Source organism: Schistocerca nitens, chromosome 9 (genome assembly GCF_023898315.1).
Source record: "Schistocerca nitens isolate TAMUIC-IGC-003100 chromosome 9, iqSchNite1.1, whole genome shotgun sequence".
NCBI lineage: Eukaryota > Metazoa > Arthropoda > Insecta > Orthoptera > Acrididae > Schistocerca > Schistocerca nitens.
In genome coordinates, this window is record NC_064622.1 from 10054490 (window position 1) to 10077991 (window position 23502).

The following is a 23502-nucleotide window of genomic DNA, read 5'->3' on the forward strand; positions in this document are numbered from 1 at the left end:
AGTGAAGAAACTGCTGTATCCCCGAGTGCCAACAACACCGCGTCTGTATGGATTGCCCAAGATTCACAAAGATGGGGTACCTCTACGGCCGATTCTGGACACTATCAACTCACACAGTTGTGGACTGGCCAAATACCGGGCGACACTATTAAAGCTACTGGTGGGGACACTGCAGTCACCACATAGAAAACTCTGCAGATTTTGTGAGAATACCGAAGGACATCCGAATACAGAGAGATGACCTACTCATGAGCTTAGACGTCACCACCTTGTTCATGGAAGTACCTCTACAGGATGCCTTGGCACTCCTTAATCAGCACATCTAGCCTTAAACAGTCAATATGCATTTACAACCACCTACTTAAAGTGCAATGGAGAACATTATGAACAAGTGGCTGGAGTCGCCAAGGGATCTCCCCTTGCTCCAGGGATTGCAAATCTGTATATGGAATACTTTGAGGTGGTGGCCCTACAAACTGCTCACTGTAAACCCAGGCACTTCTTCTGCTATGTCGACAGTACTTTCATGATTTGGCGGCGTGGCACAGGCACCGGAGGAGTTTATGGACCATCTAAACAGCATACATGAGAATATCGCCTTCATGATGGAAGTAGAGGAGAATGGCTATATTCCTTTCCTAGACATATTGATTAGGAAGAATGCGGATGGCTTGCTGGGCCATTCAGTGTACAGAAAGGACTCGCATAGAACTGCACCTCCATGCAACCAGTTGCCACCATCCGGCTTAACCCTTTCGTGAGCCATGGGAAACATTCTCCCCACTACAATGAACTTGCTCCTAGTCCCGTGGGATTCACAGTTCCCACCTCTGTACGGTGCTACCACCTTGTGAACAGTGTAGGGTACTACTACCAATCGGAAGTTCCTGCCGTTTTTGCTGTACCTTCGTGCAGAGGCATTGTATAGCTGAGTGTTCCTCTGTAGAGGAGCCTTTCAGTGCTGTTTGCGTGACATTTTGTGATTTTTTTCTTTCTTTTTTTTTTCTTTTCCCCCTCAAAGCTATAGTATAAGGTAAATACTTTTGATTTATCCAAATTTATGAAGGAAAACGTAAAATTGGAACGAGGAGAATTCCAGTTTGAAACAAAAGGAGCCATTGCTGCAGTAAAATAGATGGATAACAGTCCAGTCACTTTCCTGTCCTCAATTCATGACCCATGAGAAACAGCCACAGTGAAAAGGAAAAACAAGGATGGTACTAGTACAGAGATTTCGTGTCCTGAAGTTGTGGCAGAATATAACAAAATAATGGGTGGTGTTGATAAGTTTGATCCATACAAGAAAGGTATGCTATTGGCAGATGTTCTGTAAAATGGTGGCACAGAATATTTTATTTCCTGGTGGACGTTGCTGCAGTGAACAGTTTTATCCTGTGGAAAATAAGTAAAAGAGAAAGTGGACAGCATGATCAGCTCACATACAGGATCCATCTACCCAGACAATTGATTGCTGGCTTCTCATCCCAAAAAGGCATGGATAAAAACCTGTCTTTCTGGCAAAAAGGGGTAAAGTACCTGAAGATTTTCGTCATGTGGTTGTAGAGGAGCAGCAACCCATTTTAGGAGAAACCTACTGTACGTGCCGTCATTGTAGTACCAAAGCTGCGGGAAAGAGCAGTCGCTGTGTTTGTACATATGGTCAAATATCACTTTGCATAGACCCATGTTTCAGAAAATTTCATGGCAAGTACTTGTGAACAATCATTGTAACAAGAGAAGTAAATTTATCAAATAAATATGACATATATTGAAAAAGTTGTTTTTGTCATTTAACTCCAAGCAAGGGCGGTGGGAAAAATACTTCCAACCTTGTTGTGTGACCTCACTTTCACAGTTGGAGCAAATTTGATATTCTGAATGATAAATATACCTATCTGTTAACTACTATCTGCTCTCCATTCATTTAAATAACTACGCGATAATTTTGCCCACGAAAGGGTTAATGCCAGTCAGTACTGACCACCTTTGTACATAGGGCGTGTGTCATTTGCGACAAAAGCCTCTCAGACAAATTACACCACCTAAGACAGGTATTTCGTAAAAATGGGCGTCGACGACAACATGCCTTCCTGGGTATATTTGGGCCCCCTGTCAGCCAAAAGCGGGAGGCTGCTGAGGATATCAAAAATAAATACAGTCTTCCGACCACCACCGAGGACAAAAGAGCTGTTGGTCTCAGCTAAATACCCATTCAAACTCAACACATCTGACATACATAGCATTGCCTGCGAGAGTGGTGTACAGTACGTTGGACAAACGCAGCACTGCATCTTGAAAAGGTGTGGGGAACACATCAGACACGTCCGACTTCGACAGATAGAACAACCTGCTGTAGCTGAACATAGTATCAAAGAAAACACACCTTTGATTTAGAGAACACCAGGGTGCTGTGCCGAGCCGGGAGCTGTTGCGGCAGCATCATTAAAAAATCGATAGAAATACGGGTCTACGAGAATCTTGTGAATAGGGACAAAGGTTATCAACTTAGCATGGCCTGGAATCCCGAAATACGCCGTGAACACACAAAGAACCGTCCAGCTCGCGAGATGTGACTAGAATGCTGTGACGGAGACACGAATGGCGCACCCACTTCCCCCTCCACCCTGCCCGCCAACCCCTCTGGATACAGCCTTCCGCGGCCAGGTGTTGAGGGTGCGCCGCAGGTATAAAGGGACTGGTATTGACGAAGTCTCAGTACTTTGCCAGAAGATGAGTGTGTTACTCGTCGAAACGTCACAGTTTGAAGACACTGCCACCTGGCTGGAATCCCCAGAACTCTTCACCAGATCTTTCGATGTATTCGCAATATGATACATTTATGTTGGGTCGGTTGCTGCCACTCCCTACACAAGTGTCGATACTCAGTGAGTCTTTCTGCATTTTGCTAAAATTTTCCAGTGTTGACTTCTCTGTACAACTTCCTCTGAATTTTCTCTGTTGAGAATAACATGCTTTCACAGAAATGAATTTGGAGAATTTTCAGATAAGATACCTAGTCCACTTGGACTACAAAACCAAGATTATAGTTGTGGTGCACACAATTTGCAGTTGTACTGACAACTCGATTAGCTACATAATTCTGCAACCTATCGGCTGATGCAAATATTTCCAGTGGTTGTTGAATTCAGCCTGCTTGGCTCACTTTGCTCAGTAATTTTGTCAGAACATTCTTGATATGATAAAATGTATTGTGATTACTGTTACATTGAAATGACCTTGAACATGAACGTGACAAGACATATAGATGTCACAGCATACTAAAATTTATCTGCACATATTTATTTTTAAATGAATTAAGCAGAACAAAAAATAACTTTCAAACCACTGAAACTTGCTATGAAAGATACTTTTGAAACAACACTGAAATACTGCAGACCAAGTGACAAACTCCTCACAATAATATGGAATCGAAAGCAAATTATTTCAGTGTTCAGACTGTTTTCTGTCAGCATTAAAATGAGATACCTTCAAAGAAAAGAATACTAGGCTTGTGGCCTGTTGCTATGCAATTGGCTGTTGAGTAAATCTTCCAAAGGAACAAAATTTTATTTAGTTCTTCTAGTCCCTCTCTGTGGCTTCACTCAAGTACATGTTATAAATATTACACACATCTCCTCCCCCTGTGTCCACTTCTACCTCCCATTTCTATCTGTCCATCTCCTCCTCCCAGCTCATTTGCACATGTGTGGGATGCCCAGCAAGCAAGTCTATAAAGTAGGCTGATACTATTCCTATGCAACATACATACATACATACATGCTGCTTTACACACACACACACACACACACACACACACACACACACACACACGGTTCATGTTTGATATTCAGTTATGCCTGAAGGAATATTTGAATAGGCATCCTATCCCCAGTTATTGTGTTCTATGTCTACATCTATACTCTGCAAACCACCATGAGGTGCAAGGGTATACCGCATTGTACCATTTATTAGTGTTCCTTCCTGTTTCATTCACGTGTGGAGCATGGGAAGAATAATTGTTTAAATGCCCCTGTGCATGCAGCAGTTATTCTAATCTTATCCTCACAATCCCTGAGTGAGTGATATGGAGGGGGTTGTAGTATATTCGTAGAGTCATAATTAAAAGGTAGTTCTTGAAACTTTAAGAGTTTTCATCGGGATAGTTTACATCTATCTTAAAGTATCTTTCAGTTCAGTTCCTTCAGGATCTCTGACACTCTCCCATGGGTTAAACAAACCTGCGACTGTTCGTGCTGCTGCCACCCTTTATATATGTGAAATATCCCCTGTTAGTCCTATCAGGTATGGGTCCCACAAGCTTGTGCAATATTCTAGAACTGGTCACATGAGTGATGTGTAAACAATGTCCTTTGTAGACTGATTGTGTTCCCCAGAATTCTACCAATAAACTGAAGTCTGCCACCTGCTTTACCCATAACCGAACCTATGTGATGATTCCATCTCATATCGCTACAAAGTTTTCCACCCAGGTATTTGTATGAGTTGGCTGATTCCAACATTGACTCATCGATACTGCAGTTTCTTTCGTTTGGGGAAGTGCAAAATTTTAAATTTTTAAATAATTAGAGCAAGTTGCCAATTTGTGCACCACATTCTCTCAGTAACGAGTTTACCACATGCAGTCTACTCCAATACACAGCACTGTTACAGGGAAATTGCTGTTATCACTATTCACTGGGGTTTAAAATTGAAAATTACTAGTCACTCTCAAGTGCCAATCTTAGTCTCATGATCCTGGCATTGTCAAGTCAGTCTCGTGATGTTGATTGTCAGAAACAATGATCCAAAACTGCAAAACTGCTGTCTGGTTTTCAACAACTTGCTAATAGTGTGCAGTGACACAAACTGTTATTAGTTTCCTTCTCTGCCTATTGCAACCGACGAGTGTCAAAGGCACTTGAGTACTGCATGGTGTTTGGGTTCACTCTGGCTTGAACCTCCTGCTAATGACACTTCCAGTGACCAAATTCTTTCTCTGTGGCCAGTGATTACACACATCAACACATTTTGGTCACTGCGTGTAGAAGTTATGGGCATTTTCTGATTGTTATTTCACGATGCATTATTTGAGCAGTGAAAAGATAATTGTTCGATCTTTTAGTACTTTGAAAAGCTGTTGGAGGATGATCCTGCTTCCACAAAGTTCCACATGACTTGAAAAACACATTACAGGTATGATCATTTCCTGAACAACCATTGGTCTAGTGATCTTCCACGATTCTCCTGATCGCAAAAGTTTGTTGTAAAGTAGGGGACAGAGCGACTCAACTTCGGTAGCTGCTTGAAGAATTTGGTTCTGAAATTGATGGAGGTGGTTTTAAAATTGACAAAAGTATTTCTGAAATGCCTTTGTCATGCAATAGGATTTCCGGGATTATTCTATGATATTAGGTTGCCTTAATTCTGCAGTTGTGGGTCTGCTGATGCCTGCGCTGTTAACTCCCCACATATGCCAAGGGGTAGATGCCCATCCCCCTGGGGCATCGGGACTCCTGGCAATGACCATCCTGCCAGTTGGCCTTTGCTGTGGCTGGGTGGCACCCCTGGGGAGGGCCCCTGGTTGGAGTGTGTGGCATCAGAGTGGATGACACGCGATGAAGCTTAGTCCATCATCTCTTGCTGGTTGTGAAACACCAGCAGTCTCTAAGTGATAAAGAGCTCAATTCAACACACAGAAGTACGACCCCAAATAATTCCCCTCCCTGGCCACACCATGGGAGGAATGTGAGGCTAAGGATGGCAGTGGATCTTATTCACCCCGGTACCTTGTATGTTAGAGAGCTGATGGGGAATCTTTCATGACGATGAAGCCTCAGTTTCTTGTTGAGCATTTAGAGGACAAGTTTGGGGATGTGGAGGGCTTGTCCAAAATGAGATCTGGGTCAGTCTTGGTCAAAACAGCATCCTTTGCCCAGTCAGGGGAGTTAATCACTTGTGACAAACTGGGGATGTTTCTGTTACTATCACTCCCAATAAGAGCTTAAATATGGTCCAGGGTATCATATTCCACAGGGACCTTCTATTGCAGTCTGACGATGAGCTGCGCACCAATTTAGAGTGCAGAGGTGTAAATTTCGTCCGGCGTGTCCACCAGGGTCTGAGGGATAATCAGGTTGCCACCGACCTTTGAGTGATACATTGCCTGAGAAGGTCAAGGTGGTGGACTATCGCTGTGATGTAAAGCCCTATATCCCTCCCCCAATGTGGTGTTTTAAGTGCTGGTAGTTCGGCCATATGTCTTCCCACTGTACTTCCAGCGTAACATGCAGAGATTGTGGATGCCAATCACATCCCAATATTCCATGTGCCCTGCCTCCCATCTGTGTCAACTGCAGAGAGCACCATTTGCCTTGCTCGCCAGACTGCAGGATTCTCCAGAAAGAAAGGAAAATCGTGGAATAAAAGACCCTGGAGTGACTGGCCTACACTGAGGCTAAGAGAAAATTTGAATGCTTGCATCCTGTGCGCGTATGACATTGTCTTACACCGCCGCTGCAACAGTTCTGGCACCAACCCAAGTCACCTCTGAGTCGGAAGACTACACCTGCCCCATTGATGGTGGGGGGCATTTCCCTCCCTATTGCTCCTGCACTACCTACTTCGGGAGCAACACCCCTTCCCCAACCATCGAGGACGTCCGTCCCCATTTCTAAGCCGGAGAAGCGTAAGTCTTCTTCGGCTTCTCTCGCTAGGAAGGGGTCATTTGGATCAATCCTTTCCCAGGCTTCTGCTAGTGGGAAAGACGATGCCCACCAGTGGCTGAAGAGTCCAAAAGCAGCTGGTCATAGGGCTTCACGCTCACCCTCGGTCCTGGAGACTGAGCCAGTGAAGTCCTCGCAGCCAGTGAGTCCCAGGGAGCAGTGAGAGAAATCCAGAAAGAAAATGCCCAAGACAAAGGAAATTGCGGTGGCACCCACACCACCGCTGCCTACATGCTGTGTCTGAGGATGGGGTGGAGATCTAGGTGTCCACTGAGGACCTAGATCTCGCCGGACCCTCAGACACAATGGATATGGACTGCTCAGGCAAAAAGTCTGTGGCAGCAGGTGACCCTGAGATGTAAACTGCCTCATTGTATGTTCCATGCCTTCCCAATCTTACAATGTCATCCTCCAGTGGAATTGCTGCAGTTTTTTCCACAACCTGGCAGAGCTACAGCAGCTGTTCAGCTTTACACCTGCTTTCTGCATCGCCCTCCAGGAAACGGGGTTCCCGGCAATGTGGACCCCTGCCTTCCACGGCTATAAGGGATATTACAGGAACCGTAGCAACTATAATTGATTGGCAGGGGGAGTTTGCATTAATGTCCTAAACTTCGTCTGTAGTGAAACTGTGCCTCTTCAAACCCCTCTTGAAGATGTGGCTGTCAGGATAAGGGCGACTTGGGAAATACTTGTATGCAATGTATATCTTCCTCCAGATCCTTGAATGTATTAAATGCACTGATTGATAAACTTCCTAAACCTTTCCTACTTTTGGGAGATTTTAACACCCATAACCCTTTCTTGGGTGGCACCATGCTTGCTGGCCAAGGGAGAGATGTCGAAATGTTAGTCTCAGTTCGACCTCTGCCTCTTAAATACTGGGGCTGCCATTCATTTCAGTGTTGGTCATGGTAGTTACTCGGCCATTGATTTTTCAATTTGCAGCCCAGGACTTCTCCCATCTATCCACTGTAGAGCACATGATGACCTGTGTGGTAGTGACCACTTCCCCAACTTCCTGTCACTGCCCCAGTGTCAGGCCCATGGACGCCTGCCCAGATGGGCTTTAAACAAGGCGGACTGGGAAACTTTCACCTCTGGTGTCACCATTGAATCTCTCCCACACGGTAACATCGATGTGGTGGTTGAGCAGGTGACTACAACAATTGTTTCTGCGGCAGAAAACGCGATACCTCACTCTTTAGGGTGTCCGAGGCTTAAGGCAGTCCCTTGGTGGTCGCCGGAAGTCACTAAAGGAATTAAGGAGCTTCGGATAGCTCTACAGCAGCACAAGTGGCACCCTTCCCTGGAGCACCTCATAGCCTTTAAACGGCTCAGTGCCTGTGTTCGCTACCTTACCAAACGAGTGTTGGGACAGATATGTGTCGACCATTGGTTGCCATGCATCACCTTCCCAAGTCTAGGCAAAGATCAAACGTGTTTTCACGTACCAGAGCCCAACAGGTGTCCCTGGTGTTACCATAAATGGCGTGTTATCTACCGATGCAAACACAGTTGCCGAGCACTTTGCTCAAGCCTCTGCTTCAGAGAATTACCCCCCAGCCTTTCGCACACTCAAACGGCGGCTGGAAGGGGACGTTCTCTCATTAACTACACGCCACAGTGAATCCTACAATGCCCAATTTACAGAGTGGGAGCTCCTCAGTGCCCTAGCACATTGCCCAAACACAGCTCCTGGGCCTGATCAGATCAACAGCCAGATGATTAAACATCTCTCATCTGACTAAAAGTGACATCTCCTCGTCATCTTCAACCAGATCTGGTGCGATGGTGTCTTTCTATCGCAATGGCGGAAGAGCACCATCATTCTGGTGCTCAAACCCAATAAAAACCCGCTTGATGTGGATAGCCATCGGCCCATCAGCCTCCTCAACATTCTTTGTAAACTGCTACAACATATGGTATGTTGGCAGTTGGGTTGGGTCCTGGAGTCACGTGGCCTCATCAGGGCAGCTTCCGTCAGGGTCGCTCTACCACTGATAATCTTGTGTCCATCAAGTCTGCCATTCGAGCAGCCTTTCCCAGACAGCAACACCTGGTTGCCATCTTTCTTAACTTATGTAAAGCATATGACACGACCTGGCAGCACCATATCCTTGCCATATTGTATGAGTGGGGTTTCCGGGACCCACTCCCAATTTTTATCCGGAACGTTGTGTCGCTCTGTACTTTCCGTGTCCAAGTTGGTGCCTCCCATAGTTCCATCCATACCCAGGAGAATGGAGTCCTGTAGGGCTCTGTATTAAGTGTCTCTATTTTTAGTGGCCATTAACGGTCTAGCAGCAGCCATCGGGCCCTCTGTCTCACCTTCTCTGTATGTAGACGACTTCTGCATTTCATACTGCTGCTCCAATACTGGTGTTGCTGAGCGGTGCTTACAGGGAGCCATCACAAGATGGTCATGGGCTCTAGCACATGGCTTCCAGTTTTCAGCTGCAAAGTCGTGTGTCGTGCACTTCTGTCGGCATTGTACCATTCATCCGGAACCAGCACTTTACCTAAATGACAATCCACTCACTGTAGTGGAGACATATCGAGTCCTAGGATTGGTTTTTGCCACTCAATTGACTTGGCTTCCTCACCTTCGTCAGCTTAAGCAGAAGTGCTGGCAGCACCTCAATGCCCTCCGTTGCCTGAGCAACACCAATTGGGGTGCAGATTGCTCTACACTGCTGCAGCTCTACGGAGCCCTTGCCCAATCCCAAATTGACTATGGGAGAGTGGTTTGTGGTTCGGCAGCGCCTTCAGTCTTACATTTACTCAACCCTGTGCACCACTATGGGGCTAGTCCCTCCATTGCAGATCAGACGTGTGCAACTGCTCGCCAGTTACGCAGCACACATTCGTAGTTACCCTGAGCATCCGAACTACTGTCTCTTCCCGCCTGCAGCAGACCATCTCCCTTATCGCCAGTGCAGGTCGGGGCTAACAATTGCAGTTTGCGTGCGGTCCCTTCTCTCCGAACGGGAGTCCTACCCTTCACCACCTCTACTTGCGGTCCGTTCATGTACGCCTCGGCCGCAGCTTTGTCTGGACCTTTCACATAGCCCTAAGGACTCAATCCTGCGGCTCTTCACTGTCACTTCCTCTCGATTCTTGACGTGTTCTGGAGCTCTGAAGTGATTTACACCAATGGCTTGATGGCTGATGGTCGCATTGGCTTTGCCTACATGTACGGTGGCCATATTGAAGAGCATTCCTTACTCGATGGCTATTTCTCGTGCACTTCAGTATCTCCGTTCACGCCCTGGGGAGTCTTTTCTTTTATGTACTGACTCCTTGAGCAGCCTGAAAACTAATGTTACCCTCGTCATCCTTTGTTTCACGTCGGAATCCCAGGAAATGAACTTGCTGACAGGCTGGCTGAACTGGCTACATGGAAAACACTTCTGTGCATCCCCACAACTGACCTGTGTTCACTATTACATCACAAGGTTTTTCAGCTTTGGGAGATGGAATGGCAAAATCTCAGCATGCACAACAAAGTGCGAGCCATTAAGGGGACCACGAACATGTGGAAGTCTTTGATGAGGGTGTCTCACAGGAACTCTGTGGTTCTCTGCAGGCTCCGCATTGGCCACGCATGGGGGACCCAAGGCTGTCTCCTGCACCCTGAAGACCCACCTCAGTGTCGGTGTGGTGCCTGATTGACAGTGGCCCACAATCTTCTGCTATGTTCTTCTTTGGCTGCCCTGTGACTTCCTCTATGGTTGCTGGACTCGTTATCATTGATTTTAGCAGACAACGCCTTGCCGGCTGATTTAGTTTTAAGTTTCATCCGTGAGGGTGGGTTTTATCATTCAATCTGAGTTTTAGTGCCTATCCCTTGTCCCTCAGTGTCCTCCACTCTAGTGCTTTTGGGGTGAAGGTTTTAATGTGTTGCAGGTGACTGGCTTTTCCTTTTTGTTTTCGTGCTCGGCCAGCCACTGTAATCTGCTTCCTTGTTTTACTCTCTTGTAACTGTTTTTTGCATCTCTCTGTTGTTCTCTTGTCCTCTTTTGTTCCTTTTAGTGTTTGTTGCCTTTCCTCTGTTCTAGTGGTCTTTCCTTTCTTTCCGTTTTGTGTTATATGTCTGGTCTATTTTATTCTCACACTTGTGGCATTGTTTTATTAGGGACAAGGGACTGATGACCTCGTAGTTTGGTCTTCTTCCCCCTCTTTTAAAGAAACCAACCAACCCTACCAGGTCTTCCCCCCCCCCCCCCCCTCTTGTAGCATTTCATTACACCAAATTGCTATCACCCCACTTATGCCCAGTCTATTACTTGCTCTGTTGATTCACTCATCTCTCCCCCCTGCAGTGGACCCACGGCCCTTCCTTGCCTGTCACAAAAAGCAACTAAAAAGTCTAAGTAGGTCAAGTTTTTTACCTTTGTCTTGTGACTATTCTTCAGAGTTTTGAAGGTTTTTGCTTTTCACTTCTTTAATGCTTTTTCCCCTCACATATTTTGTGTTTTAAATTCTGGTCCCCTTTTTGGGTTTGACCACTTTTCCAAATTTTACCAAAGTGCGGGCCATTTGGGGAAGGACTCCTTACTGTGGTGCGTCACCTCTCCATTGTCTGCTGTTACCTATTGTACCTGCCAATCAAGTGGTCTACCTCTGCATCTGAAATCAACTGCAGTAGACAGTCTGTCATGATGAGGTTGTCATGTATCCTCTCAGTAGCAGCCCCCTGACAACGCAGGGATCGCACTGCAGTGCCTGAGCTGTGACCTTCCTGTGTCAGCCAAGGAGTAGATGCCTGTCCACTTCGGGGTACGGGAACTCAGTGCAAAAGCTACTGTGCCAGGTGGCCTTTGCATTGGGGGGGGGGGGGGGGGGGGGCACAAATGGAAGAGCCTCAGATTAGAGTGAATGGTGTGGGGGTGGATGATCCTCAGCGAAATAAATCAAACCTTATAGTAGCTGTGCCAACATGGCTGTCTCATCAGTCACGAACAGTGATTTTAATGCTGAAGTTTACAATCCTGCAGCATTGACCATACCTCAAGACTAGAGCCAGGCAAGGAGAAATTGCAGGGGACAGTTTGCAGAGTTCTTGGTTTGTTCTCACACTGACGGTGGCTCTTTCACTTCAACAAAGCCAATGTTTTTCATTAAAATATTGAAGATCGGTTTGGGGAAGCTGTGGCGGCAGAGAAGATAAGAAATGGATCTTTGCTAATCAGAACCTCTTTTGCCAACCAATCACAGGCACTTCAGGCATGCATCAAGTTGAGAGATATAGCAATCACCATTTCTCCTCACATCAAGCTCAGTAGAATTGAAGGTGTTACTTTCCATCAGGACCTAATGCTACAAACTGATGAAGAGCTGCGTATAAGTTTGGCACGCTGTGTGGAGTCTATTTTGTTTACCACATCCAGAAGGAACCCAAGGATAATAGTGGACAGTGGAGCTTTTGTTCTAGCCTTCACATCAACATTTTACCTGAGAAAGTTAAGATCATGGTTTATAGGTGTGATGTTGGGCCTTACTTTCGTCCTCCGGTGAAGTGTTTCAAATGCCAAAGTTTCGGACACATGGCCTTCACTTGTTCTTGTGAGGCTATACGTAGGGCACTTGGACGGGTATCCCTTGAGAGCAGCCGTTGTGACCAAGCCCCTCAATGCGTCAACTGTCCAGAACTGCACCCTCCTCGTTCACTACTCTTCTGTGTTAAAGAGGGAGAAGAAAATTAGAGTATAAAACACTTGATCACCTTGTCTTACCAAGAAGCAAGGGAGAAGTTTGAAAGACTTCGTGCAACTATTATGGCCTCCAATTTTGCGACTGTTGTCACATTCCACACCTCACACGATGACAAGGTCTCGCACGACATCTCCTGGCCCTGGTTCTATGCCAGGGTGTGCCCCACCTTTGGGGGAGGAAACATGAGCTCCCTCATCCCCTGCACTTACAGCACCAGTGTTTCTCCCACCATCAGTGCAGCCACAGATGCATAGTCATCCTCTGGCATCATCAGTGAGTACACATGTCAACGTGTGCTCCTCTCAAGACAAGGACCAGCAGCCACAGGCCGCAGGCCAAAGAAAAGTACGGTCATATTCTCTCCCAGAAGATAAAATGGGGAAATCTTCACAGAAATTGAACTCAGTAAGATAAGCTACTATCTGAGGCTTTGGATGTTCTGCTCCCCGGCCCTGCAGCAGTAGAATCTATGCACACAGACAATGGATCACACAATCAGATGGACCACTATCTAGTAGTGGAATAATTACATCCAGATTTTCCATTCGCCACTTTCTCAGACCTGACTCAAACAGCTCCTTCAATGGAATTGTAACAGCTACTATTCCCATTTGATCGAACTCCGCCATTTAATGGCTACTTACTCGGTATAATTGGCGTAGTGATTGAGGAAAAAAGATTTACAGCAACACACCTCCCTGCTCTGAAAAACTGTAAACACTGCTGTACCAATCGTGTTAATGTTGATTGTTTTCAGTGATCAGGTGCCCCTTACCACTGCACTGGAGGCTGTGGCCATTAGTGTCATACCTGTTTGTATGACAATATGTACCCGGGTGGGCCCTTTCATTGTCACAATATGTTAGTAATCAACAAATTGGTATGAGACCCTATTATTCGTGCTGCAGCAGCAAAGCTAAAAAACTCCTCCAGCTCATCCCGATAACCACCCGTGCCATGGTGGCCTGAAGATACAGCCACAGCTATCAAGGAACGCCCCCAGGGTACTTAAACACCACAAGCACCATCCCTGTACACCTACATCTACATACAAACTCCGCAAGCCACAATACGGGTGTGTGGGAGGGCACTTAAATGTGATTTGCAGAGTATCCATGTAAATGTAGATGTACCCTGTACCACTACTTGCCATTTCCCCTCCTGTTCCAATCGCAAATAGAGCGAGGGAAAAATATGTATGTATGCCTCCGTATGAGCCCTAATTTCTTATATTTTATCTTCGTGGTACTTGCATTGCAATGTGTGTTGGCGGCAGTAGAATTGTTTGGCAGTCAGCTTCAAATGCCAGTTCTCTAAATTTTTTCAATAGCGTTTCTTGAAAAGAATGTCGCCGTCCCTCCAGGGATTCCCATTTGAGTAACACTTGCGTATTGTTCGACCCTACCAGCAACAAATCTAGCAGCCTTCCTCTGAATTGCTTCCATGTCTTCCTTCAATCTGACCTGGTATGTATCCCAAACGCTCGATAATACTCGAGAGTAGTCGCATCAATGTCCTATATGTAGTGTCCTTTACAAATGAACCACTCTTTCCTAAAATTATCTCTATAAACCAAACTGACCATTTGCATCCACTGCCACAGTTTTCACATGGTCGTTCCACCTCATTATCGCTTTGCAATGTTAAGCTCAGCTATTTAAATTGCTTGACTGTGTAAAACAGGACATTAGTAATACTGTCTGAACATTACAGGTTTGTTCTTCCTACTCATCCTCATTAACTTACATTTTTCAACATTTAGGGCTAGCTGCCATTCATCACACCAACTGGCAATTTTTTAAAGTCATTTTGTCTCTTCCTACTGTCCTCAACACCTTACCATACATTGTGGCTTCATCAGCAAAAAGCTGCAGATTGCTGCTCACCCTATTTGCCAAATCCCCCCCACCAGGGGCTCACGGTTCTTTGAGTTCGTGTGTGGCACACACAGGGTGCTGAGCTGTTGCAGCCCATTCTTCTTTCTGTGGCTGCATTTCCTTCGCCCTGCTCTCCCTCCCTATCCTCGCACCTTCCCCGTTGCCCCTTCCTTTCTCTCTCGGTGTTCTGATTTATCTTGACCTGCCTGTCCTCCTGGTTCCCTATATTGCTTGAAATTTTGTTTCTTCTGCCTGTTCCTTCATTCTTTTTGGCATTTAGGTCCGTGCTTGAGGTTTGACCTCCACGTGTAAATTTTCTGTTTTTAGTGTTAGCCGTTCAGGGAAGAACTCCTTCCCTTGCATCTGTGGTGTGGATTCCTCTCCCCAATTCCTTCCCCTCTTCCTTTCCCACTGTAGCCCCCTTCCACCCTGCTAGGTCAACAGCACGTGCAGCCATTCCGTGTGTTTGGGCTGTTATGTACCTATCTGGCTGATCCTCCTGAAAACACAGGGATCACACTACTGATACCTGAGCTGTTCCCTCCCCATGTGTGCCAACGAGTGGTTGCTTGTCTTCTTGGAGCATCAGAACTCCCAGCAACATTTGCTGTGCCACGCAGCCCTTGCTTTGGCTTGGTGGTACCCATGGGGAGAGTCTCAGATCGGAGTGGGTGTATCAGGGCAGATGCTTGGTGCATGAAGCGTATCTAACTGCAAAAATTAGCAATTCTTACAGTCACTTTGAATGGTGAAGGATCATTCAGTGCTGCATAATATGACCCAGCAGCCGTACCTTCCCTTGCTACACTATGGCAGGAGGGCCATGCTCGCTGTCTTGGGATGAAACTCTCCCTGCTACCTTGCCTATACTAGGATGGATGGGGACACATTCACCACCACAAAGCCATGGAGAATATTGAGGACTATTTTGGTGAAATGGAGTCACTTAGTAAGAGGTGGTCAGGCTTCCTGCTTCTTCTGTCACCCAACCTGCAGCTCTTCGTGCTTGTGATTGTCTTGACTCTTTACAAGTATCTGAATATGGTTCAGGGAGTGATTTTTTCATAGGTACCTCACCCTGCAAACTGATGAACTCCAGGCTAATCAGGAGTGGCGCAGCATTCATTTTGTTAGACGTGTGCAGAAGGGTCGCAAAGACAACCGCACCAGATACCAGTGCCTTCATTCTGGCTTGAGTGGGACATCCCACCACCCAGGAGGTGCTTTTGGTGCTTGCATTTTGGGCACGTCTTCCTGCTGTATGGTGGACACTCATTTTGGTGACTGGACACCCACTTCATGATGTAAGCCCCTGTGTTCCACCATCTGTGTGTATCAGTTGTTGTGACCGCCATACTGCTCACTCACCAGATTGCCCAGCTTGCAAGAGAGAAAAGAAGGTCCAAGAGTAAAAGTCTGGATCACTGTCTTATGCTGAGGGTCACAAAAAGTCACACTCCATCTAGTGTCAGTATCTTCAACTTTTGTCTGTTACATCATTTCCCTCTCCTACCTATTCCTTACCCCAGCTCAGTCCCCCCTCTCCCCTCCCTCTCTAATTCAGTTCCCACGACCTCCCGTCCGGGAGCCACTCCCCACTCCCCGGCGAAAGAAGTGCTCTTCTTCAGCACCTACCTGTGATGAGGCTCCCCAGGTGGACCCTCTCCCAGGTGTCTTTCAGGGCGGAGGCCTCCAACAACAACTCGGCCATGAGATGCACTGTGTGTGCGCCCCAAGGTCGTCTGCTCTTTCACTTTCGGATCTATCAGATGCCTGTTCTCCCTCTGTGCCCTGACCTTCTCCACCTCTGAAAATAAGAAGAAACGTAAGTCCCACGACAAGGCACCCGGGCATCCTCAGAGGTCCATCTCCCCCCTCTCAACCTGAGTCTTAACATCTTATTTATGGATGTCACTCCATTCTCAGTGACAACCACTGAGTGACATGATCACCTCCTGGCTTCTTTATGTCCAAACTGGACTCTTTCCACACGATCATCCAGTGGAATTGCAAGAGATACTATAGTCACCCATCGAAAATACGTCTTGTCTCCTCCTACTCTGTCTTGCTCTTAAAGCAACGCACTTCTGTGATGACCACTCTCCAACGTTTTGTGGTTATCAGGCATTCTGTTGGAACCATGTTAGTGCCAGGGTAGCATTTTCTGTTCACTCCGATATCATTAGTGACTTGATCCCCCTACGTACCAACCTGGAAGCAGCGGTGGTTAGAGTGCAAACGACTCTGGCAATAACTGTTTGCAATGTCTACCTCCCTCCAGGTGGGCTACTTCCTTATGCTGAACTGTCTACCTTAAGACAGCTACTCCTGCCCCTGTTTCTCCTCCATGGGGACTTCAGTGCCCAGCACCCCCATGCGGGAAGGCCAGTTAAATGCATAGGGGTCTCCTAATTGACTAACTTATTACTGATCTCGATTAGTCTTCAGTGATGGTTCCCCTACTCACTTCAGTGCCGCTCATGGCAACTTTACTGCTATCGATCTCACGATCTCCTCCCCTGTTCATGTGGCTTCCCTGCATTGGTCATCCCATGATGATGACCTTTGTGGCAGTGACCAGTTTCTGGTGATTCCCATGATGGCCTTTGTGGCAGTGACCACTTTCTGGCAATTCTATCATTCCACTGCTGCCTCCAGGCAGACAAGTCCCCTTGTTGGGCATTCCGCAAGTCCAATTGGCCTTTGTATACATGTGCTGTGTTACACCTCCCTCTTGAATTGCATTGATGCGGTCATACAAGGCATCTCTGCCACTATTCTTCATACTGCTGGCACTGCTGTCCCCCTATTCACAGGTCCTCCTCATCGTCGACTGGTACTGTGGTGGACAGAGGATGTAGCAGTTGCTGTTCAGGACTGCCAACAGGCGCTGCAGCGATTTAAACGCCATCCTTCCCAGACCAACCTCACTTTTAAGCTTCTCTGCGTTAAGGCTTATTACAGGGCTTCACAACATACATGCTCGCGGAGCAAGCTGTGAGCAGCAAGGCGCGAGCACGGAGCAGCACGAGCACGCTACCCCCACTACCGGACCAGAGCGGAGAGTGGGGAGAGTCACGTGGGTCACACAACAGCTGCCCGCCAATGTAAATCCACGGCCACCTGCAGGGATATCACTCACGAATTATTACTGCGACAAATGAAACAAATAAAGGAGAATGTACACGTGCCACATAAGTCTATTAGCTTAGTGTATGCCTCTACATTCGTATTAATTTGTGAACTGTTACACAATAAAAGGTGTCACTGAAGTGTGGGATTCTCGATTATCTTGTACTTTTTCCCCCTTACAATTGCGTCTATGTTCGGAGTAATTGTTCTTGTGCATTGTAGGTGCAGTGTGCAGTTTAAATTTCGATCAGACAATGTGTTTCTCAGGCACGTCTTGTTACATTTCATTGCAGAGAACAGTTGTTCACAAACATACGTGGAACCGAACATTGATATTATTGTAGCCGCCAGTTTGTGCAAACGAGGAAATCTATCCTGAGGGAAGTGTCTGTAGAATTCCAAAATGTTTTTCTTGTTCTGAAATTTGTCTCTGTATTCTCTGTCACACTGCAGTCAATAATTTCTAGTTGCAGCTCAGGACGAATCTCATCAATATTCGCTGAATATGGAGAGGAGAACAGATCAAAATCACTGTCTAGTGCTGTCAGATCTTGAAAGCGTTGATCAAATTCTTCCTTAAGGCCGGTATTACACTATCAAATTTCTTTGTCCAATATCTTTGTCAAAGATATTTGATAGTGTAATAGGGACTTTGTCAAATGTCGTCCAATATTTGATCAAATCTAGGGCCTCGCTGTATATTTGATCAAAGAAACCGCTTGTCTTCTGTTCACTGCAATGTGACATGTTACCACATGGAGCGCTAGCATCGCTGCAGTGTTCTGTCGTCTGTAGTGTTTTTATAAACATTGCCGGTAAATACAATTGGTGTGTGCCGACAACTACAAAATTAATAGAGATGTCTGAAGCTGATGAGGCGCTTTACAACGTGAGGCACCCTGAATACAAAAATAGATTAAGAAGATTGGAGACCTAACCTAACCTTCTCCTGTAGCAAGGAATCGGGGTGTTATAGTGAGCCTGTCTTCTGAAGATGTAGCAGTTCTTAAGTGAATATTGTGCTTTGTGATATGAGGATACACTTCATTGAGCACATACAGAAATGTATGCTCATCCATTCTTAAGTAATTGATGTACGACTTGACGTCTTCCACTGTAAGCTCACGTAACAAGTTTTGTTGAATGCTTTTATCGTGTCGTCGTAAAACCCACAGCTTCACCCAGATTAGATTAGTTTTTTGTTCCATAGATCCGTGCTGAGGAGATCCTCGTGGATGTGGAACATGTCGATATTTTTTAAAGCTGAAGTAACAATACTAATAGTATGAATAAATACTACATCATTTGTTTCTATTAAAAATTTTGCCAATGGAGTAGGAGGAGTTGGCCAGTAGTAAGTCTTTCAGGCTCCTTTTAAACTGATCTTTATTTCTAACTAAATTTTTTTTGTTTCCTGGCAAATTATTGAAGAAGAGTGTTCCTGAGTAGTGGACCCCTTTTTGAACTAAAGTAAGTGCTTTTAAGTCCTTGTGCAGATCATTTTTGTTCCTGGTATTGTATGTATCAACTGAGTTGTTTGTTGGAAAAAGATATATTATTTATGACAAATTTCATTAAGTAGTAAATATACTGAGAGGCAGTAGTTAGTATACCCAGTTCTTTGAAGAGGTTTCTGCAGGAGGTCCGTGAATTTACTCCACAAATAATACGTATTACACGCTTTTCGACCTTGAAAACTTTTGTTTGACTTCAAGATTTACCCCAAAATATTATCCCATATGACATTATGGAATGAAAGTATGCAAGCTTTTTCATTTTTATGTTGCCTATGTCTGCTAACACTCGAATTGCAAATACAGATTTGTTAAGGCCTTTCTGCAGTTCTGTGGTGTGCTCCTCCCAACTGAATTTATTATCAAGTTGTAATCCCAGGACTTTAAAGACTGTCAACCTCGTATGTATGGTTCCATTCCCCCCCCCCCCCCCCCCACTTCTTTTCCGCACGTGCACACAATGCAATTGGAGTACGTAGAACTGTTGCGGTTAATAACAAGTTGTTGTCAGCCATCTTGAACTTTGACGAAAAATTTGATGACAGTGTAATACCCCTTGTAGCGCTACGTCAAAGATCTTTGTCAAATATATTGGACGGAATATTGGATCACATCTTTGATCAAATCTTCGACAAAGAAATTTGATAGTGTAATACCGGCCTAAGGGCAATTAAACTATGTGAATAACGTTCAGTCTCTGTGAACATCTTGCACAGATGATAGTTTAGGAAAATGAGCTAGATTTCCTGTTTCCAGCTGACTCACCCAAAGTATCAATTTCATTTTAAAAGTTCGTATTCGATCTATGAAATGAGTAATTAGCAGATCTTTACCTTGTAGTGAAATGTTCAAAGCATTCAGATGGCTAGTTAAATCTTCTAAGAACGCGAGATCACATTTCCATGAAGGCTCTTTCAATTCAGAAACACACATGTTATTTATTTCCATGAACATATTTATCTCATCTAATAGGCAAAAAACTCGATTTAATAATTCGCCACGACTAAGCACGCGGACCTCTCTGTAATAAGGCAGGCTACCATACTGGCTTTCTACATCCTCAAGAAAGCTTTTAAATTGCCTGTGTTGCAGCCCATGCTTCCTTATATAATTGGTTGTACGAACAACACTCATCACATTTTTTACAGTGATACTCTTTGCACATAAGTTTTCCTGGTGGATCACACACTGAACGCCCCTTATTTCATTCGGCACGGTCAGTTTTTGCATTTTCTCCTTCAACAGCGCAACGAAACCTGATTTTTCCCTGTCATCGCTGGTGCACCGTCTGTAGGCAAGAATTCCATGATAATCTTATATTTTCAACACTTTCTTCAACACTACTTAAAATATCACCTCCGGTTGTAGTGTTCTTCATGGCTACTACATCGAGGAGCTCCTCCCTCACCTGAAGATCTCTATTAACACCTCTAATAAATATGGAAAGCTGCGCTGTTCCAGTGATATCAACACTTTCGTCCAGAGCTAGAGAATACGCCATAAAATCTTTACAGATATTTGCAAGCTTCCTCTGGACGTCGTCTGCCATGTCCTGTATGCGACGCATAATGGTCATGTTAGATAATGACACAATCCGAAACTGTTAAACTTGAGATGGACACAAATGTTCCGCTGCAACAACCAAACATTCTTTTATTAAATCGCCATCAGTGAAGGGGCGCAGGGATTTTGCTAAGAGCAAATCAATTTTGTAACTCACTCTGAGAACTACCTCAGTTGATTTTTCTTTGTCGTTCAGATGTTCTTCGGATAGCTTCTTTTTAAGTTTAATAAATTCCTGTGCACGATCTGGACCATCACATTTTCCACTTCCGTAGTCTTTCGCGTGGTACGACATATAATGTCGCTGCAAATTAAATTTCCTAAAAGAATTCGGCGTTTTGTGACATGCTAAACATTTTGCAACACCATCTTTTTCTGTAAACAGATAAAATTCCTCTCAATGGGGGTTGAACTGTGAAAGCATGGTTGGGGTTACACAACGGCAACTTGACATGATTCTTAACCAGCGAAGTGGCTGTTTGAGCTGATCGTAGTACTTTAAACGTTACACAGTCGGCGCGAATTCAATAGGCATGATGCGGCCCTATTCAAACGTGCGCGCGCATTTCCCATCCCCTCCCTCCATACTCCGCGAACTTGCACCTGCTCGTGAGCACGTGCCTGAGCAGACGCGAGTACTCGCGCTCAAAACCGGCCAGTTGATAAGCCCTGGCTTATTACCTTATTAAGCAAAGTAAAAAGCAGTGCTGGGAGTGCTGTTTCCTCCCTGAGGATGTATGCCTTTTCATAGCAGGTTTGGTCAAAGCTCCATAGCCTTCTGGGCCACCAGCAACGGTTTGCTGTCCAGACACAGATAGCATTCGTGTCCTCTTCCTACCCTGCTACCTCTCTCCGGGAGAAACAGAGTTGAACAGATGCCCCTCTGTTTCACCCTGCACAGCGTGGTGCCCTATAATGAACCATTCACTGAATGATAATTCTTACAGGCTCTTACCTCTTCACGAGACATGGCTCCAGACCCAGATTCCATCCACAACCAGATGACCAACACTTAGACATTTCCCAGAGTGGTGGGCTCGAACGTAGTTTTCTGATTTATTGACCTTCTTCCATAGATTGTGAAAATCTTCTTTGGTATAACATTAATGCAAGGGTGCTGATGATATAGCTGTTTAGTGCCCTCCACCATAAATAATATGAAGCAGTGGGTGTCAGGTGTGGAGAATTTTACTTAGAAATTCCCTCCCCCAATCACAAAGTATTGCAATTTAAGATTTGTGTGTCCATTCATAGGAAACCCATTAATTATTTTATTACCATGTGTACTGTCTTGGGAATTATTTAAGACCAATTTAAAGTTCCCACCAGGTTGGAAAAATAATATGAGCCTTTTTCAATGTGTCTGTACTCTTCTGGTAATTGTAAAGTGACAAATACTAACTTTCTTATTGTTCTTTGTAACTTTACTGCTTAACTAATTCATGTCTGTTAAGTATGTGCTTCTCTTAACTTGTGAAAAACTCCAAATCAAAAGCTTCATAAACACCTGAGTTACGGGCATTTATGTAGATAAGTACTATTTTGCATTTACACGCTTGTAGAGCCAGTTATCGGAATATCACTACATTTAAAATTAGATATACAAAAGTTTTAGTCAGAGAAGAAAAAGATTTTGTACAAGTTCTTATGTTAAAAGTACCGGCAAATGTGCAAAGTTTCATAAAAATCTGAGATGAGTGACAAGAAGTGTGTAATTGGAATGGAATGACCCTCTTATAACCCCTGTGTTCATAATTTTCTTGTTGCAGAACTACTGACTTGATTTTACAAAAGTGCTTACAACTGAAAATTAGTTTAATTTGATGGTTCCAGTTCATACACAATTGCAGAGTCGAGGAATAGAACTCTTTCGTGAAGAGCTTAATTTGTAAAACTTTTACAAAAGATCATTGCTGAGAAACAAGAGACCATTGCCAACAAAAATATTAGGTCACAATAATATAATACCAGTAATTTCTGCTGATGACATGGTGGTCAGTCAGTACTGTTGGGCCTTCAGGGCCTCTTCAGGAGTAGTTTTTTTTTAATTGCTGCTGCTGCTTCTGCTTCAGTCCAGACACTAGTTTGCTCTGTGTAACCACACTAGTCTACCTGTTGCATATTTATTTTTTAATTTTAATTTCTTGTTTCTGAATTTAAATTCCTTTTCCAAATTTCTCCTTGATTTCATCTGCAGCTTGCTCTATGTGTAGATTGAATTACAGGGGTCAGGGGAGGTTGGAGCTAGAACTCGTCCTCACTTCCTTCTCTGCTACTGCCTTCCTTTCATGTCCTTACTCATAGCTGTTGTCTGATTTCTGTGCAAGTTGTAGATAACCTTTTGCTCCCTGAATTTTAGCCCTGCTATCTTCAGAATGTCAGTCTATTCCAGTGTACAAAAGCTATAAATGTAAGTTTGACTTTCTTCAGGTTATCTTCGAAGATAAATTGTAGGGTCAGTATGGCCTCACATTTTATGTATGTAATATTTAGAGTGTCCACATCTGCTTCTAGAAAAACTTTGCCATTGAAAACATGGTTTTTAAAATCCTGTCTTACCATTAAACAATCTGACTGAAAAGTTGAATTTCCTCCAGATCATCTTGTATACAACCTCCTTTTAAGATGGAGTATATGGCTCTAAGGTCATTGTGTACAACCTCCTTTTAAGATGAGTATATGGCTCTAGGGTCAGCAGACCAACCAGGGAAGCCTGAAGACTCAATTGTTTCACAATTCTTAGAAGCATTTTCAAGCACTAAATTGTGTCAAAAAGTGAAATTTTTGCAGGTTCCCATTCTGTTTCCTACATTCCATGTTCTCCTACTTTCTTTTCCCAGTGGCAAATTCCAGTACCACATGATAGTTAATTTTAGTCTCATTAAAAGTACTTAAATAGTTCATCTTGTTTATTTTAAAATTAATTTTTATAGTGGTTTTTATCTTTTATTCGATTTTTTCATTTAAAAAATGTAT

General features: G+C 44.6%; 1 protein-coding gene across 2 annotated transcripts in view; it reads left to right on the forward strand.

Annotated features, from left to right (window-relative positions):
• The window catches only part of LOC126203370 (ubiquitin-conjugating enzyme E2 G1), a 60799-nt gene that overhangs the window by 7405 nt on the left and 29892 nt on the right, over positions 1–23502 (forward strand). The gene's annotated exons all lie outside the window — the stretch shown is intronic.